A 13,834-nucleotide genomic window follows, 5' to 3' on the forward strand; every position below is an offset into this window, starting at 1 on the left:
TTCAATGGTCGAAAACCAAGCAGCACTGCATCTAGTTTAATTGTTTAAGCTACGTGAAATGCAGAAATAAACAAGTAGTTATAAATGGGGACAGGTTTGTGACCGTTTAAAATTTAATTTTAATCGTCTGATGTCTGAGGAACAAGGGCAAGGCTTCTTTATTTAAAACGTTAATTTTATCTTGGCACACTTCCTTTAAGCATTCAGAAAAACAAAACCAGCCCTGGAAGCCTTTTATTATGGGAGATGTAACTACAGAGTTCCACACTTATGACCCAACCACTACAGCAAACTCTATTAATGAGCTGTAGTGTTTGGGCCATTAGAGTAGAATACCTTAGCATAAGCAAAAAGAACAGGAGGACTTGTGGCACCTTAAAGACTAACCAATTTATTTGAGCATAAGCTTTCCTGAGCTACAGCTCATGCTCAAATAAATTCGTTAGTCTCTAAGGTGCCACAAGTCTCTTTTTCTGTTTGCGGATTCAGACTAACACGGCTGCTACTCTGAAAAGTGTAGCATAAGTGTTGGCAGTGAGAATACAGCACAAGATTCTGCTTTTTTTTTAAAAAAAGTATTGCTTTTCACATCAATATATGTAATAGTAACTATACAAATAGTATCAATGTATGGATCTGGCAGCTGGAAAACTTTTCTCCTTCCCCGCCCAACCCCCAGGTTAAACAAAAGGGTACATACAAATGGATAGATTTCCAAACTTTGTCTTTACAATAATTTGCAAATTTTGTAACCTGAGAGATGTTTCAGTCATTTAATACAGATAATCCAACTGCAACTAAGTAGGATATTAACTTTCATAGAATTGATTTTTCTATGAATGTCCCAACATCAGGACCAGCTCGTTCACTGGTAAATCATCATGTAGGTTTGCACATTTTTTTTCAAACATGTTTTCATTTTAAGACACAACCACCAAATGAATATGAAATCCAAAAGGGGCAAGAGTGACTTAAAGCTCACCTGTGAGCTTCCCTGATCCTACTACAGCACTCTGATGCCTGAGCCACCTGCAACAGTCAGAAGGGGCCAAAAGTGCCACAAAAGCTCAACACGGAATCCTTGCATCACCCTCTTTTCTCTACCCATACCCTGTCCTCCTCCCAGGCCAACAGAAAAGAGAGACATAGTACAGGCACTTGTGTTTATTCTGTGCCACCAGAGGATCCCCTGTTACAGATGTGATCTTTTATCTATCAGCAGTGCAGTGCAAAGTGGCTGCACTGCACCAGAGAATCTGGCCCCATTGTCTTGCTCCTCTTCCTTAGCTTTTCCTGCTATGGTTTGTCATCTTTTTATGCTGTGCTTTAGCCTACAGTATATGTTCCTCAGATTAGGGACAGAATCCTTTTGTTTGCTCATAAATCACCATGTAACACCAGCGTTAAGAATCAAGCCTAAATCTACTAAAATTTAAATGTATACGAAATTTTAAGTAATAAGTCTGGGATAATTGAACGGTGGAGCTGTGTGTAACATAACATCCAAAAACTGCAAAACCAGGGAAACAATTTAAACATTTTGTTTGCAAACTATATTAAAACCTCAAGTCAACATTCCACTATATAGATACAAGTGTTTGCAAATACAAGCTCTGCAAATACAACTGATAATAAAATAACCAACTCTTATTTCATTTTTGCTCCTACTTAAACACTAATATTTGGATAACTCACACTAACCTATGGCACTGCAGTAGGAGCTAAAGTTACCTTGTGATATCTAGGGTCCTAGGTGAGGGTAATATTCTTTCATGTTATGACATTGGACATGGCCTTAATGCTAGGTGGCTCAGAAATGTGTGTATCCATTTGTTCTCTTGATCCGGTAGAGCAACTTACAGCATTGGTAATTAACAGGTGTTGTTCAAGGAAAGTGATAGGACATATACTGGACAGTCAGCAACATTAAAGTACGGTTTTAGATTGTTTCTGGAAGGCATAATCTGAAGAATTTCTTGGATACCAAGCTGATATTGTGCAGGCCTGTGCTAAAAAGAGTTGTAGCAATGGAAAGGAAGTCTTGATACCAATGGCACTGCAGGTGGAGAAAGAACTGAAACTTTCCAGTTGGTTGTTGCAGTAGATCCATAACAAGGGATAACTTCAGGCCAGAACTTGATGGGCTGAGATGCACATGAGGAATTAAAGCTGAGGGCTGCAGTAGGAATACATTTATTTTTAAAAACCCATCAGTGTTGTCAGAACCAGAGAGGTCAGATAACCTTAAATAAGATGCATTTGAATTATACCCCCTCTCCCACCATGATTTTGGATATTTTTAGATTCAATCCTATTCTTTACTTCATGCCCCCCAAAAACCTCAACTCTCTTTCCACCCCTCCCAAAAAAGGCACAGTCAGTATCTTTTATATACATTATGCAGTTGAAATACTCATTAGCATATTCAAATATCTGAGACAGTCAGACACTAGTCTTACTGTGGATGGGCCAGTACTAAAGAACTTTCCAGCGATGCTATCAGGGACATTTAGGCATAGCTAAAATTAATTCTTTGTTTGCTAATTCTTATGTGTGAACAGAGTGTTGATGAAGAAGCTGTTGCCCTACAGTAGGCTGTGAATAGTCAATATAGCATTTCTACAATACTTATATGTTATCTGTACATATAAACAAGGTTCACTGAAATTTAGCAACACAGAAACTATGTGGTAACTCCCAAGTGTTCTCAAATGTTTCTGTAGTTTGGGCCAGATCTTGTCTTATGAACCACCACCTCTTCTGTTTGATTCAGAAGCTTCCCTGTGTCATCCATGGCAACTGCTTACATAGAAAAGCAATATTAGGAAAATATTACATACATTTAAGATGTCTTAAAGCAAGTTAGCAAATGAAATGGTGAGACTAGCCACCAATATGAGAGACAGGATAGCTTTCTGCAAACCACTACCAAGTGCTCTAGGGACCTCAGATTGAGAACCTCTACTATAAAAATATCCTATTTTGTGGTGTTCACACCATTCAGACACTTGAAGACTGATCACATTGGAGCACTTGGAAAAGAGGAAGGTGATCAGGAACAGTCAACATAGATTCACCAAGGGCAAGTCATGCCTGACCAAAATGATTGACTTCTATGATGAGATAACTTGCTCTGTGGATACGGGGAAAGTGGTGGATGTGATATATCTTGACTTTAGCAAAGCTTTTGATACGGTCTCCTGCCATACTTTTGCCAGCAAGTTAAAGAGGTATGGATTGGATGAATGGACTATATGGTGGATAGAAAGCAGGCTAGATTATCGGGGTCAACGGGTAGTGATCAACGTCTCGATGTCTACTTGGCAGCCGGTATCAAGCGGAGTGCCCCAAGGGTCGGTCCTGGGGCCAGTTTTGTTCAACATCTTTATTAATGATCTGGATGATGGGATGAATTGCACCCTCAGCAAGTTCGCAGATGACACTAAGCTAGGGGGAGAGGTGGATACACTGGAGGGTAGGGATAGGGTCCAGAGTGACCTAGATAAATTGGAGGATTGAGCCAAAAGAAATGTGATGAGGTACAACAAGGACAAGTGCAGAGTCCTGCACTTAGGACGGAAGAATCCCATGCACTGCTACAGGCTGGGGACTGACTGGCTAAGCAGCAGTTCTGTAGAAAAGGACCCGGGGATTACAGTGGATGAGAAGCTGGATATGAGTCAGCAGTGTGCCCTTGTTGCCAAGAAGGCCAGCGGCATATTGGGCTGCATTAGTAGGAGCATTTCCAGCAGATCGAGGGACGTGATTATTCCCCTCTATTCAGTACTGGTGAGGCCACACCTGGAGTACTGCATCCAGTTTTGGTCCCCCCACTACAGAAGGGATGTGGACAAATTGGAGAGAGTCCAGCGGACTGCAACAAAAATTATTAGGGGGCTGGAGCACATGACTTATGAGGAGAGACTGAGGGAACTGGGATTATTTAGCCTGCAGAAAAGAAGAGTGAGGGGGGATTTGATAGCAGCCTTCAACTACCTGAAGGGGGGTTCCAAAGAGGATGGAGCTACACTGTTCTCAGTGGTGGCAGATGACAAAACAAGAAACAATGGTCTCAAGTTGCAGTGGGGGAGGTCTAAGGTGGATATTAGGAAACATTATTTCACTAGGAAGGTGGTGAAGCACTGGAATAAGTTACCTAGGGAGGTGGTGGAATCTCCATCCTTAGAGGTTTTTAAGGCCCAGTTTGACAAAACCCTGGCTGGGATGATTTAGTTGGTGTTGGTCCTGCCTCGAGCAGGGGGTTGGACTAGATGACCTTCTGAGGTCTCTTCCAACCCTAATATTCCATGATTCTATGATCAGTTCAAAGACTGGTAGATTGGTTTTGCCTCCAATTCTGAGACCATTTGAATCGGTGACAACTCTCTAGAAGTTTGGATGATTAGTTCAACTTGGACAAACTCAAGGAAAGAAATTTTAAGATTCTTTAAGACTACCTTTACTGGAATTCACCAGAGTAACATTTTGAATGTGATTTGGGGTCTTTGCAAGGCACATTCTATAAAACAGTAATTGGATATTTAGTATTTACAATTACCTGTCCACTCTTCAGCACAGTTACATGCAGCAGCAGGACGTGAGGACAACACATTCATGTACTTGTTGGTCCAGGATCACGCTGCTCTCCTAGGTGAGGTAGTATTAATCACTGCATTATCTTCTTCATGAAAAAAGGGAACATAGTTAACATACCTTACACACAAGGAGAAACTACAGAACAGGGGTATTGCTTTGTAGTCACACACTTTGAATGAGAGCCCACTCTGAAAAGTGACACCTTTCACACAATCAAGAGGTTAGAGTTTTGGCTTATGTTAGAAACCATCAGTGATGAAAACAAAAGCCTGATATGGGGAGTGCGCCCTGGTCAGACCAGGTTGCACTCCCTCAAATAAATATTACTTTTGCGGTGTTTTCATTTTAACCTTTACTGGTTTATCAGTAATTTTAAATACTTGCTGAGGTGCGTGTGGTGGGCTAACTAAACTGAAGGAAAAATATCAGGAAAACTCTGTAAAAGAAAAGGCCTAGCATGATCCACTCTGTGCAAGGCAGACCCTTTCTAGAGAGGCTTTCAGGTACTTCAAGACAATTGACAACCTAGATTTGCAGAATTTTAGAGCACCATTTTTGTTGTTTGTGGTTCTTAAATGGGCAAGAACAAAAATTAATCTACATAGAATCTAACTGACAAACTATAGCAATACTCTATGAGGTCCATATTTCACTGGTGAGTAGGATATTGTCAGTGACTTTTACTGCTTGCTTTCCTCCTCATTATTTCCCTTTTCTGGATGTAGTGTGACAAACTAAAGAATTCATTGTTTGTTTGGTAAGCAGCCTTGGCAAGTGATGGAGTCCCTCAAGGGCTACTGCATGGTAATCTCTCAAGTTTCACTGAGTTGCATTCCAATGAATGACCCAATGTGTCTGAGGGTTATCTATCATTTACTCTTCGTGAAAACAGAACTCTGGTTTTCATTCCTAAAACACACGTGCACACACAAATATGGAGCTATCAAATCTGCCTGCAAGGCTCCATTGTAAAAGTACCTCAGGAATAGTTAAAGTGATGGCAGGGGACTCTATCAACAGGAGCATCTTACGCATCTGCATATACTTGGTGCCTTTATAACTGCACGTTGGGTCAAACAAGCAGCACTCAGAAGAGCAATATGCTTAGCTAGTACAAAGCTGGGAAAAATCACTCTAAGAAGAGAATCTCACCACAGCGTAACTACTCTTCTTGTGCATGCCACATATAGACAGCATACAGCAGCTCTCACGTGAAGACAAATGAGTGAGATTCAGTGTCTGAAGAACCTGCATCAGTCAAGCATACCTTGGTGCCGGGTCATAGTTTGGAGGTGATGGATGTCTAGGCATCAGCTGCCTCTTACAAAACTTTGTTGCTCTGAAGTACCTTTACAGTCTAAATACAATTAAGAAAATGCTTTATTTAACAAAAAAAGTGCATTTGAGGCACACCATTATTACATATATCAAAGAGTTCAGGGCAGAGTAACAGCCTGAGGAATCCTATCCCCAATACACCTCATGTATTCACCTGTTGCCTTAATGAAACCCTTTGTATATGCTGTCCATAAGGACTCCTAATATTGCTCTCACATTTCTTCACTTTTATAGGTCTTAGCCTGCTTTCCCCACTACCACCTCAGCCCAAAATCTAAATGCCATTTAAAATTAAGAAGTATGCTAAAACATACTTTGTGTCCTCTGGTATATTTTTTTCTTACAAGTTAGGGATTTAAAAATCTGGAGTGATCACTACTTATTTCTTCCAATATTCTGGATTTAATATAATCCTGTATAATTGGTATTTAGAGATTTAGCAAAGAGCGCTAGTGGCTAAACTAATTATGAGTTTGTAATCCTGAATCCTTCACCTTAAATGCTCTAGTCTATTGTGTAGCGTCAATTATTCTCTACAAGTGACCAATTAATATAATATGAGTATTTTTCATCACCTCTTTCTGGAGTCTGAAATGCTTATGTATTTGGGGATATTTGAGGTACACTGTCTCTTAAAACCAAAGTTTGGTACCAAGTTCAAATACGAGTGCTGATTTACATGACAGTGCTACAAAAGTATTTGAAGACACCATGAAAGAGCATAAAACCGAAAAGGGTTTCAATTCACTCCTTCTTCTTACACAAAAAAGAGGAGACATTCAATTAAATTGAGACACTGTAAATTTAAAATAAATAAAGGGAAATACTTTCCTATAACACACAATTGACCTGTGAAACTTCTTGCCATAAATATTGTTGGGACAAAGACCATAGCAGATTTTTTTTTTAAAAGGATTGAACATTTGGTGGAGGAGGAGAACAACCAGAATTACACAACTGTAAACATTTTTAAAAATGCATCGCTTTTGCAGGGGATATAAACCCTCACGCTTCAGGACATACACCAACCTCTTACTGGAAGTAGAAAGAAGTTTCCCCTTGTGTGCAAGTTATTCCATAACTGCTCACTATAGGGGTTCTTAAACTTTCTTCTAACCACCCAGTAATAACTGCTATCAGAGATCAGACACAGGACTAAGTAGGCCACTGGTCTGATCTGGTATGGCAATTCTGATGCTTCTACGTTCCCCTTTGAAAGAAATTTTAGTTAAATAGAAAAGGGTAGTTTCTTTATAAAATAGAAGGGTGGTCTGAAATATTTTTTTCTTGCTTATTTTAACCACAGAAATGTCCTGTCTTCCCAGATTTTGCTGGAGGATTCTAGGTGGGAGCTTTCTTAGCCCGTAATTGCAGGTGTGACAAAGAGTTAAGAGAAACAATCCTTGTGACACATGTTAAACAAAACAACAACAAAAACCTAGTTTTAAAAACGGACTTAAAAATTCCTCTGCCTCAGTTGTTCAAGTTTTGTTGTTCTGCATGATGTTAACTCTAATAATCCTATTAGTTTTTTTCAGTCACTCCCAAAATCTTTCAGGAAAAACAAGGTGACTCAGATCAGAGTTTCTTTTAAAAAGAAAAATAAAAGCATATTCTTGGGTGGGAGGGGCGGGGGAGAACACACTTATTTAAAAAACAAAAACAATTAAGCCAAAAAAATCCTAAAAATCTTCTTCCTTTGCAACTTACCTCTAAGCACTGAACATGAGCGCCACTCTGACCTGCAGCTATCACTGCATCAGATGCTCTAGTGTATAACAGTCAGAAATGAGGCAGAACAATAAATGTGATATAAGCAGGAAGTCAGGGAGCTCATTTGTTTTAAGTCTGCTACAAGGAATTAATTCAGTATCCTGTAGCCCTTATTTCTGCTTCCCTGGAGAAATGTAAGATACTGGACCAACTTCTATTTCTTGCATTAATTAAAAACATGAAACTTATAATGGCTACTCCTCTGATATCAGTAGCAAAGAGTAAATGCTGTTCATGTATTTTTTTTTCCTTTCTGGGTTGAAGGCTGCCTACTTAATCACCCATTTTCTGAGGAACCAAGGGAGGGAGGGGGGCATCCTTGTGAAATTAAGAAGGCATAGCACTTAGTGCTGCAGACACTCTTTTATTGAATATCTATAGGATCTTTATACTGTTACATGGAGTCTATCAGCAATACCTTGTTCCCAAAGGTCCCATTGAAGTCAATGGGCCTACTAATATGCTAGAAGTTAAGTATGTCTGTAAGTGCTTTAATGAATCAAGGCCCAAAATGGAGATGCTGTTTTAATAATAATAAATATGTGGGAAACTCAGCAGGTATATGCATAGTAAGATTACCACCTCCAGTTCACACCTGTTCATTTGGGAGGGAAGGGACGAGTCTGGTTTTTCACAATACTTATTCACTTTCTTCCTACACATTCATACCTCTCTCTCTCTCTCACACACACACACACACACACACACTCACAAAACTCAAGAGTCTAACTCTAGCCAAAAGAAGTTTCTTGTTGAACTACCACAAAAACTGCATTCTTTCACATACACATATACAGGTTTCAGAGTGGTAGCCGTGTTAGTCTGTATCAGCAAAAACACGAGGAGTCCTTGTGGCACCTTAGAGACTAACACATTTATTTGGACATAAGCTTTCGTGGGCTATAACCCACTTCATCAGATGCATGGAGTGGAAAATACAGTAGGCAGGTATAAATACACAGCACATGAAAAGATGGGAATTGCCTTACCGAGTGGGGGGGGTCAGTGCTAACGAGGCCAATTCAACCATGGTTGATGTGGCCCATTCCCAATGGTTGACAAGGTGTGAGTATCAACAGAGGGAAAATTATTTTTTGTAGTGACCCAGCCACTCCCAATCTTTTTTCAGGCCTAATTTGATGGTGTCAAGTTTGCAAATTAATTCCAGTTCTGCAGTTTCTCGATGAAGTCTGTTTTTGTTACACTTCTTGATGTCTGATTTGTGTTCATTTTTTCTTTTAAGTAGAGACTGTACACAACAGTGGTATCCGTAACTCACCCAACCATATTGTTAATCTATCCAGCTATACTCTTAGCCTGGAAGAAGAGTCTGTCCTATCTCCTTCTGCCCCACTACCCCCACGAACAAGATACAGTTCTACGGTGACCTGGAATCCTACTTTCGCCGCCTCCGACTCAAGGAATATTTCCACCACACCACTGAACAGCACACAAACCCACAGAAACCTTCCTATCAATGCTACAAGAAGAAGGATTCTGCATGGACTCCTCCTGACGGTCGAAACAACAGAATGGACTTCTACATAGAGTGCTTCCACTGATGTGCACGAGCTGAAATTGTGGAAAAGCAGCATCACTTGCCCCATAACCTCAGCCGTGCAAAACACAATGCCTTCCACAGCCTTAGAAACAACTCTGACATCATAATCAAAAAGGCTGACAAAGGAGGTGCTGTAGTCATCATGAATAGGTTGGAGTATGAACAAGAGGATGATAGGCAACTCTCTGACACCACATTCTACAGGCTATTACCCTCTGATCCCACTGAGAGGTACCAAAAGAAACTGCACCATCTGCTTGGGAAACCCCCTGAAGAAGCATAGGAACAAATCTACACAGACACACCCCTAGAGCCCCGACCTGGGGTAGTCTATCTTCTACCCAAGATCCATAAACCTGGGAATCTTGGATGCTCCATCATCTCAGGCATTGGTACCCAGACAGCAGGATTGTCTGGTTATGTGGACTCTCTCCTCAGGCCCTACGCTACCAGCACTCCCAGCTATCTTCAAGACACCACTGACTTCCTGAGGAAACTACAATCCATTGGTGATCTTCCAGAAAACACCATCCTGGCCACTATGGAGGTAGAAGCTCTCTACACCAACATTCCACACAAAGATGGACTACAAGCCGTCAGGAACAGTATCCCTGATAATGTCATGGCAAACCTGGTGGCCTAACTTTGTGACTTTGTCCTCACCCACAACTATTTCAGATTTGGGGACGATTTAGACCTTCAAGTCAACAGCACTGCTATGGGTACCCGCATGGCCTCACAATATGCCAACATTTGTATGGCTGACTTAGAACAATGCTTCCTCAGCTCTCGTCCCCTAGCGCCCCAACTTTACTTGGGCTACATTGAAGACATCTTCATCATCTGGACCCATGGGAAGTAGGCCCTTGAGGAATTCCACCAGGATTTCAACAATTTCCACCCCACCATCAACCTCAGCCTGGACCAGTCCACACAAAAGATCCACTTCCTGGACACTACTGTGCAAATAAGCGATGGGCACATAAATGCCACCCTATACCGGAAACCTACTGACCACTACACTTACCTACATGTCTCCAGCTTTCATCCAGGCCACATCACACGATCCATTGTCTACAGCCAAGTCCTAAGATACAACCACATTTGCTCCAATCCCTCAGCCAGAGACAAACACCTACAGGATCTCTATCAAGCGTTCTTAAAACTACAGTACCCCCCTGGCTGGGTCACTACAAAAAATAATTTTCCCTCTGTTGATATTCAGACCTTCTTGTCAACTGTTGGGAATGGGCCACATCAACCATGATTGAATTGGCCTCGTTAGCACTGACCCCACACTTGGTAAGGCAACTCCCATCTTTTCATGTGCTGTGTATTTATATCTGCCTACTGTATTTTCCACTCCATGCATCTGATGAAGTGGGTTATAGCCCACGAAAGCTTATGCCCAAATAAATGTGTTAGTCTCTAAGATGCCACAAGGACTCCTCATTGTTTTTACACATATGTACAGGATGTTGGCTTTTTTCCAAACCAGCAGTTAGGTGAGTGGCAGAGCATTATTCAGAACTGTACAGCACTCATTAAACTAGAGCAGTCTCTGAACTCGTATGGGCATCAGATATCTACTTTCCATTTTAAAATACAGGGGTGGGTGGGAGTAAAGACAAATAACTAAACAACGGATCTTTTCAGTACACTCATACTTCTTGCTTGAATTACAAGACTGCCCCAGTGGCAGTTTACAATGTCCTAAATTTCCATTCTCATCTGAAAAGCAGAAGAAGGAAAAAGTTGTAAGCTGATAAACAAAAAGAAATTAAAGGAATTCTGGAAGCACCAACATTAAAAAAATATTTGGAAAGTGAATTGGGGCAGTTTCCTCAACATATTAGAATAAAAAGGGTGTTTTTTTTTTACCTAATTAGCAAAATAAATAAAGGAGGATAGATAATGCAATCATCTAGATCAGGCAGAGGAATTCAAAATCCAGTAGTACAAAGGCATGAGGCATTTGCTCCTTAACAGGTAACCTTTGGGTTGTGTAGTTATGGTACATAAACCCCTTGCATATTTGCACCAAGAAAATCCAACTCCATGGTCCTGGGGGCTTTTGGGGTGGGGGCGGTGGAGGTGAAGAATAGAGAAAGGAAAACAAAATAGAAAAGACATTTCATAAGTATTTATTTATTTCATGTCCTTTTGAAATCATAACTGCTTTCACAATTTTGTATTGACCTCTTTAAAGATATTGAAGTATGGTTCTATTCAAAGTAACTATGCAAAATTGGCACCTTCTTACTATGACCTGCTCTCTTTCTATTCAGAGCCATATCCGTTCACGTTAAGAGAAAAAGAAAAGATTTTAAACTGTTGGTTTTTTTCCTAATGAGTCCTGTAGACAACAATCAACACAGCTAAGAGAAAGCAAGCTGTATTCTGTTTCTTCATGTGACTCAATTATACCTATTGTATAATGTGTTGTCATTAGCCTCAACGAGGACAAAATTTGGCCTGCGGAATCTTTATTACTGGCAATATGCAAGATGACTGATAGCAAGCTGAGTGTGCAAAACTGGCAATTAGGAGGAGAAATAAAAAGCTTCTATTTGAGAAATGAATGCATATGATACAGAAGTTATTGAAACACTTAGATATAGTCCTATGCCTTTTCCTTTAAAATAAAAAGTCACTTTTCAGAGTTGTACCATGCTTTACGCTTATTCAGGTGAACAGGATATTTGCATTGTGCAGAAACAGTATCTTTAGAAAAAGTCAAGTCACTATAGTTTTTCCTCAAAATATGAAAAAAGGTCCTGATTTCTATTGAGGACTAATGTCCTTTAGAGAGTTGTTTACCCAAATAACTCTCATCACATTGAGAGAAAGGCCTAAATTACAATGTCTCTACATAATAAATTCCTCCCTTACTGCCTTACAAAAAACATCTTTTAAGTCTTTTTTTTATGAAAACTAATTTTCTCTTAGTTCTGAAAGTATGTGCTAATTGATAACTATATTAGAAAAACACTCAAGATGAAAACTGAGGGTTTACCTGTGTTAAATTATTACACTTTTTTAAAGGTCCAGATTATTTTTCACTGTTTGTGCTGGTTGGTTTTGCACTTCACTCTGTTTGGACAAAGAAACTAGACAGATTAATTTCACTTTCTGATTCTCATGCACAAGAACAAAGTGGGAAAAAAATGACATTTCTCCCTCAAGGCTTTTTCTTGTGTCTACTATTGTTAGAAATAGAATACCTAAAGAATACTATAAATGGGAGAGATTGATGGAAATAAACTTATTTTCCCCTTCTAGTTTGCTTACTTTGTGCATCTGACAGCACTTTGTGTGTGTGGCCAATCAAGTCAGTTTCCCTTTTTGTTTGTGTGGCTTTTTCAAAGCAAAAAAAGAAGAAAAAGAAAACATGTAAAAGATAGGAAAGGGTCACATATAACAAAATTTGCGTGGGGATTCTGGCAGTTTAAGTTCCCAAAACTGCTTTATTCGTGTAAGCAACACATGAGATTTAAAAAAAAAAAGTCTCAATTTAAATTAACAAAAAACTCTTCAAAAAAAAGTTTGGATACAAGAAGGAATCAAGAGTCTGAAGAATCCCCATGCTGTAGTAGACAACAAGTAGAAACCGAAACAGACCTGTACTTGGGATGAGAATCCCATTCTTGTAACTCTTCATCTTAAAAAACAAAATGTCAAATATACAAGCTGAAGGAGGAGGCTCCTGATTTAGGCCCATGCAGGTAAACACCTGCACTCACACAGTGTTCCTTTTTGAAGTCATGGATCTGCCCAGGCAGTTCTTAGTGCAGAATCAGGGACTGAACTGATAGCAGTACCAGTTCTCTCATCCTTTCCAGAGGGGAATATCACTCACACACACACTCTACATGACGGCCATCAGAAAGGTTAACAATCTCTTGCCAATGTCCCTGAAAAAGTTGGAATGAGGGTTATTTCTCTAACAGGTTTTAAAGGAACATCATAGATTCTTAGGAATTAGTGGAAATTCAAAGCTACCTAGATGATCAATAGTCATCTAGTTTTATAATCAATACAAAAGTGTCAAATCTTGCTGATACTATACTTCAAAATTGTTGTTCTGCTACAAATTGAATTTTTACTCACCACTATCTCAGAAAGAGGATGTCCAGCATTTGACTACAATATCCAGTTTACCTGTTGTGAGTGGTTCAATTAAAATAACATCTGCTCCATGTCTTGAAACGCAATCTAAGGAGACATCTGATTAAATATTGATCTTGTACTTTTCACTGAGTGGGTAAATGAACAAAAGGTGCATACACCTTCAAAATTCTCAGGAATTATAACAACAAACAGCAAGTTAATATTTCTCTTTTAGGTGAATCTGGAAAAGATTTGTTTCAGGCTAAAAAACAATTACTTGGACAATCAAGAATTAAAATGGCCAAGTTAAAGATGACCCTTAAAAGGAAATAATATAGGTTTATTTTGCCTGTTTCTTTATGATGCATATACACAGTCTGAAAGGTTTCAGAGTAGCAGCCGTGTTAGTCTGTATTCGCAAAAAGAAAAGAATACAAAAAATGTCCCACCTTGATT

The 13,834-nt window shown here is 39.6% G+C and overlaps 1 long non-coding RNA gene across 1 annotated transcript; it reads right to left on the reverse strand.

Moving 5' to 3' along the window:
• Window positions 1-471: 471 nt before the first annotated feature.
• On the reverse strand, window positions 472-13,607 carry LOC140902291 (uncharacterized). The gene is made up of 5 exons (XR_012156047.2): window positions 13,379-13,607; window positions 12,285-12,361; window positions 5,864-5,953; window positions 4,559-4,681; window positions 472-2,176 (listed from the first exon to the last, which is right to left on the reverse strand). It is a non-coding gene; the product is annotated as an uncharacterized LOC140902291 (long non-coding RNA).
• Window positions 13,608-13,834: the final 227 nt, after the last annotated feature.

The sequence above is a fragment of the Lepidochelys kempii genome, chromosome 1 (assembly GCF_965140285.1).
Source record: "Lepidochelys kempii isolate rLepKem1 chromosome 1, rLepKem1.hap1, whole genome shotgun sequence".
NCBI lineage: Eukaryota > Metazoa > Chordata > Testudines > Cheloniidae > Lepidochelys > Lepidochelys kempii.